Here is a 6,323-nt window from a genome sequence, read left to right on the forward strand (position 1 = left end):
GTAAGGTTTTTATTATTTGCTTTATATTTCTAATAAACAGGAATTTTCTCCTTTGATAAAAAGATAAAGCTTTTCTTAACATTTGTGTTATAGCAAAATTTTATAATGTTATAGAAAAATAAAGTTTATGTTTGACTGAAGAAAGTTGTGCTCTTTGAGATAAAGAGAAAGTTACCAAATTAATAAAATTATTCTGATTGCTGATAAATATTGTCTCATATGCTTTGTTGCCACATAATTAGTAACAAAACCTTAAAAGGGGGTCGGAGAGATAGCACAAAGGTAAGGCATTTGCCTTGCATGTGGCTGACCCGGATGGACCCAGTTCGATTCCTAACATCCCATATGGTCCCCCGAGCTTGCTAGGAGCGATTTCTGAGCACAGAGCCAGGAGTAACCCCTGAGCATCATTGGATGTGGCCCCGAAACCAATAAGTAAATAAACTGGAAAAAAAAACAATACCTTAAAACAGGGGTCCTCAAACTTTTTAAACAAGAGGCCAGTTTACTGTCCCTCAGACCATTGGAGGGTCTGACATAGTAAAAACAAAACTTATGAATGAACTCTTATGCACACTGCATATATCTTATTTTGCAATGAAGAAACAAAACAGATACAAATACAATATGTGGTCCGCAGGCCATAGTTTGAGGACCACTGCCTTAAAAGGACTTGATCTTATTATTGTGTTTAATTTAGTCACTGTGAAATTTCAGAGTTATTTATGATAAGGTTTCAGGCATGCATGTTTCAATATCAGACCTTTAACAAGTGATGCCTCCTTAATTGCTGCTTTTTTAAAAAAATACATTTCTATATTATGGTGTACAGTTCTGTTACTGTTACAGTTTTACACATAACACTTTACTTTTAGCATTATCCAGTTGAACACTTTCCTCCACCATAAAGGGATTTGATCTTTTATTTCTTTTGGTTTATTTTTTTGGGGGGGTCACACCTGGCGGCACTCCTGGCTCTTTGCTCAGAAATTGCTCCAGGCGAAGCCATCTTGGGTCATGCTGTTTTCAGCTGGCTGAGACTGGATTTCATCAGCATAGCTGCCAGTGATCCTGCCTGCTTCAGAGGTGGGTCAGGAGGTACACACACTGATTCCTGCTGGTACACACACTGATTCCTGCTGATTTCTGCCGAGAGTCAGAAGGGCGCAGAAGCCATCTTGGACCACGCGATTTCCAGCTGCCAGAGACTGGATTTCATCAGCATTCCTGCCAGTGATCCTGCCTGCTTCAGAGCTGCCTGAGACTGAATTTCATCTGTGTTCCTGCCGGCGATCCTGCCTGCTTCAGAGGTGGGTCGGGACATACACACACTGATTCCTGCTGGTTTCTGCCAGGAGTCAGAAGGGTGCAGAAGCCATCTTGGGTCATGCTGTTTTCAGCTGCCTGAGACTGGATTTCATCAGCGTAGCTGCCAGTGATCCTGCCTGCTTCAGAGGTGAATCTCAATTTTCTGGATGACCCTGGAGACCACAGTGAAGATTTTGGAGGCTTCAAGCTCTTTCACCTTTGTCAGTAAGAGGTTGGGAAGCCCCAACCATCTGAGGGGATTACCCATTTCAGACTAGGATTAAAGTTCTAAAGGATTTCTGGGAACTCAGATACCAGCACCCCTATCTGCCTGTCTTCTTTGCTGTGCTGCATTTTTTGGCCTGATTTCATCCTGTGAGTGGCTCATCTGCAGATGGCTCCGCCTTCCCTGGAGCCTTCCCTGGAGGTGAGTTTACACGCCCAGAAAGGAGAAGCCGCTGAACTCTGCTGGAACTCAGATGCCAGCACCCCTATCTGCCTGTCTACTGTGCCGTGCTGCATTTTCAGCCTGATTTCATCCTGTGTGTGGCTCATCTGCAGATGGCACGCCTTCCCTGGAGCCTTCCCTAGAGGTGAGTTTACACGCCCAGAAAGAGAGGAACGAGTGTGGCCACTCCGCTTCGCTTCGCAGTCGTGCACATCATTTAGCCAATAAATACAACCACAACACGTAGAAAAACCCACAATACAAGTGTGAAAATGGGGAAACAACGCAGGCCATTGCCAGACATAGAGAATGACAATGGCAACTCTGATGACTTGAACATGACCAACCAACTAGTCAGTCTCTCAGATAAGGAGTTTAGAGTCGCAATATGGAAGATGTTCAAAGAACTCAAAGAAAGTATAGAAGAGAACACAAATAAGAATCAAGAGAAATGAAGATAGAAATCAGAAAACTCCAAACCAAATTTCAGGTCAAATATCAGGTCTGAAAAACTCAGTAGATGAATTAAAGAAAAACATGCTTGAGCTTTCCCACGGGTTAACAGCAGCTGAGGATAGAATTAGTACATGGGAAGATGAGATGAATAACAATTCCATACAGCAGAAGAAATTGGAAGAAAGCCTTAAAGCAAATGATCAAACAATGGAAAAATTACTCAAAGAATGGGAACAGATGAAAATAGAAGTCTATGAGAAGCTCAACAGAAACAACTTAAGAATCATTGGAGTCCCAGAGACCCAGGAAGAAAATTTCCAGGAAGAATCAACGGTCAAGAACATTGTTAAAGAGAAACTACCAGAGCTAAAGAATACATGCGATCAAATCCTGCATGCCCGAAGAGGACCAACTAAAAGAGACCCCAGAAAAAAACACCCAAGACACATCCTAGTCACAATGACGAATCCCACAGATAGAGACAGACTTCTGAAAGCAGCAAGATCGAAAAGAGAAACACCCTAGAATAGCTAAAGCAATCATTGGGAAAAAGATTATGGGAGGAATTACTTTCCCCAACTTTGAACTGTACTACAAAGCAATAGTTATCAAAACAGCATAGTATTAGAATAAAGACAGGCCCTCAGATCAGTGGAATAGGCTTGAATACTCAGAATGTTCCCCAGACATACATTCACCTAATTTTCGATAAAGGAGCAAGAAATCCTAAATGGAGCAAAGAAAGCCTCTTCAACAAGTGGTGTTGGCACAACTGGCTAGCTACTTGCAAAAAATTGAACTTAGACCCCCAGCTAACATCATGTACGAAGGTTAAATCCAAATGGATTAAAGACCTCAATATCAGCCCCCAAACCATAAGATATATAGAACAGCACATAGGCAAAACACTCCAGGACATTACAGGCATCTTCAAGGAGGAAACTGCCCTCCAAGCAAGTGAAAGCAGAGATTAACAGATGGGAATATATTAAGCTGAGAAGGAAGCACCTCAAAGGAAATAGCGCCCAGGATACAAGAGCCACCCACTGAGTGGGAGAAACTATTCACCCAATACCCATCAGATAAGGGGCTAATCTCCAAAATATACAAGGCACTGACAGAACTTTACAAGAAAAAAAATCTAATCCCATCAAAAAATGGGGAGAAGAAATGAACAGACACTTTGACAAAGAAGAAATACACATGGCCAAAAGACACATGAAAAAATGCTCCACATCACTAATCATCAGGGAAATGCAAATCAAAACAATGATATACCACCTCACACCCCAGAGAATGGCACACATCACAAAGAATGAGAATAAACAGTGTTGGCGGGATGTGGAGAGAAAGGAACTCTTATCCACTGCTGGTGCGAATGCCGTCTAGTTCAACCTTTATGGAAAGCAATATGGAGATTCCTCCAAAAACTGTAAATCGAGCTCCCATATTATCCAGCTATACCACTCCTAGGAATATACCCTAGGAACATAAAAATACAATACAAAACCCCCTTCATTGCACCTATATTCATTGCAGCACTATTTACCATAGCAAGACTATGGAAACAACCCAGATGCCCTTCAACAGACGAATGGCTAAAGAAACTGTGGTACATATACACAATGGAATATTATGCAGCTGTCAGGAGAGATGAAGTCATGAAATTTTCCTATACATGGATGTACACGGAATCTATTATGCTGAGTGAAATAAGTCAGAGAGAGAGAGAAAAATGCAGAATGGTCTCACTCATCTTTGGGTTTTAAGAAAAATGAAAAACATTCTAGCAATAATAATTTTCAGACACAAAAGAGAAAAGAGCTGGAAGTTCCAGCTCACCTCAGGAAGCTCACCACAAATAGTGATGAGTTTAGTTAGAGAAATAACTACATTTTGAACTGTCCTAATAATGAGAATGTATGAGGGAAATGGAGAGCCTGTTTAGAGTACAGGCGGGGGTTGGGTGGGGATGAGGGAAACTTGGGACATTGGTGATGGGAATGTTGCACTGGTGATAGGGGGTGTTCTTTACATGACTGAAACCCAAACACAATCATATATGTAATCAAGGTGTTTAAATAAAAAGAAGAAAATAAAAAAGAAAGAATTCATTTGTGAATCCATCAGGGCCTGGGCTTTTGTTTTTGGGCAAATTTTTGATTACGGTTTTAATTTCCTCAATCATGATGGGGGTGTTTAGATATGCTATATCTTCTTTATTTAACCGTGTAAGTTTATATGAGTTCAGAAATTTATGCATTTCGTCCAGGTTCTCATATTTAGTGGCGTAGAGTTTCTCAAGGTATTCTCTGAATACCCTTTGAATCTCTGCAGTATCTGTAGTGATCTCTCCCTTTTCATTTCTAATACGCGTTATCAAGTTTCTCTCTCTCTTTTGCTTTGTGAGTTTTGCCAATGGTCTATCAATTTTGTTTATTTTTTCAAAGAACCAATTTCTGCTTTTGTTGATCTTTCGGATTGTTTTTTGGGTTTTCATTTCACTGATTTCTGCTCTCAGCTTTGTTATTTCCTTCTGTCTCCCTATTTTTAGTTTCTTTTGTTGATCATTTTCTAATTCTACAAGCTGTGTCATTAAGCTATTCATGTATGCTCCTTCATCCTCCCTGATGTGTGCTTGCAAAGCTATAAAATTTCCTCTCATTACTGCTTTTGCTGTATCCCATAGGTTCTGATAGTTTGTGTTTTTATTGTCATTTGTTTCCAGGAAATTTTTTATTTCTTCTTTGATTTCATCTCTGACCCACTGGTTGTTCAGTAGTAGACTTTAATTTCCAGATGTTAAATTTTTTCTTCCGTGTCCCTTTGTAGTTCACATCTAACTTCAGAGCCTTGTGGTCAGCAAAGGTAGCCTGCAAAATTTCTATCTTCTTGATTTTATGGAGGTATGTTTTATGTGCCAGCATGTGGTCTATCCTGGAGAATGACCCGTGTACGTTGGAAAAGAACATGTATCCAGGTTTCTGAGGGTGGAGTGTCCTATATATATCTACTAGGCCTCTTTCTTCCATTTCTCTTTTCAGGTCTAGTATATTTTGTTGGATTTCCATTTGGTTGACCTATCAAGTGTTGACAAGCCTGTGTTGAAGTCTCCCACAATTATTGTGTTATTATTGATATCCTTCTTCAGATTTGTCAATACTTATATTAAATACTTTGCTGGTCCCTCATTGGGTGCATATATGTTTAGGAGAGCGATTTCTTCCTGCTGTACATATCCCTTGATTAGTATATAATATCCATCTTTGTCCGTTACAACTTTTCTGAGTATAAAATTTGTGTCATCTTATATTATTATGGACACCCCCGCTTTTTTAAGGGTGTTGTTTGCTTGAATGATTTTCCTCCAGCCTTTAATTTTGAGTCTACGTTTATTCTGACTATTCAGGTGTATTTCTTGTAGACAGCAGAAGGTTGGCTTCAGTTTTTTGATCCATTTCGCCACTTTGTGCCTTTTAATGGGTGCATTTAGTCCATTGACATTGAGATAAATAATTGTCATGGGATTTATTGCCATTTTCGTGTAGAAGTTTGGTGTGTTTTTTGTTCTGTCTTGTCTTTAGAATAGATCTTTCAGTTTTTCTTTTAAGGCTGGTTTTGAGTCTGTAAAGTTTTTGAGCTGTTGTTTATCTGTGAAGCCATGTATACTTCCTTCAATCCTGAAAGTGAGTTTTGCTGGGTGCAATATTCTTGGCGAAGTATGTATTTCATTGAGTTTTGTCACTATATCCCACCACTGCCTTCTGGCCTTGAGTGTTTCTGGTGACAGGTCTGCTGTAAATTTCAAGGATGCTCCGTGGAATGTAATTTCCCTTTTTGATCTTGCTGCTTTCAGAATTCTGTGTCTATCTGTTGGATTCATCATTGTGACTAGGATGTGTCTTGGGGTGTTTCGCCTGGGGTCTTTTTTAGCTGATACTCTTCAGGCATGCAGGATTTGTTCACATGTTTTCTTTAGCTCTGGTAGTTTCTCTGTGATGATGTTCTTGACTATTGATTCTTCCTGGAGGTTTTCTTCTTGGGTCTCTGGGACTCCAATGATTCTAAAGTTGTTTCTGTTGAGCTTATCAAAGACTTCTATTTTCATCTG

The sequence above is a fragment of the Suncus etruscus genome, chromosome 6 (genome assembly GCF_024139225.1).
Source record: "Suncus etruscus isolate mSunEtr1 chromosome 6, mSunEtr1.pri.cur, whole genome shotgun sequence".
Lineage (NCBI taxonomy): Eukaryota > Metazoa > Chordata > Mammalia > Eulipotyphla > Soricidae > Suncus > Suncus etruscus.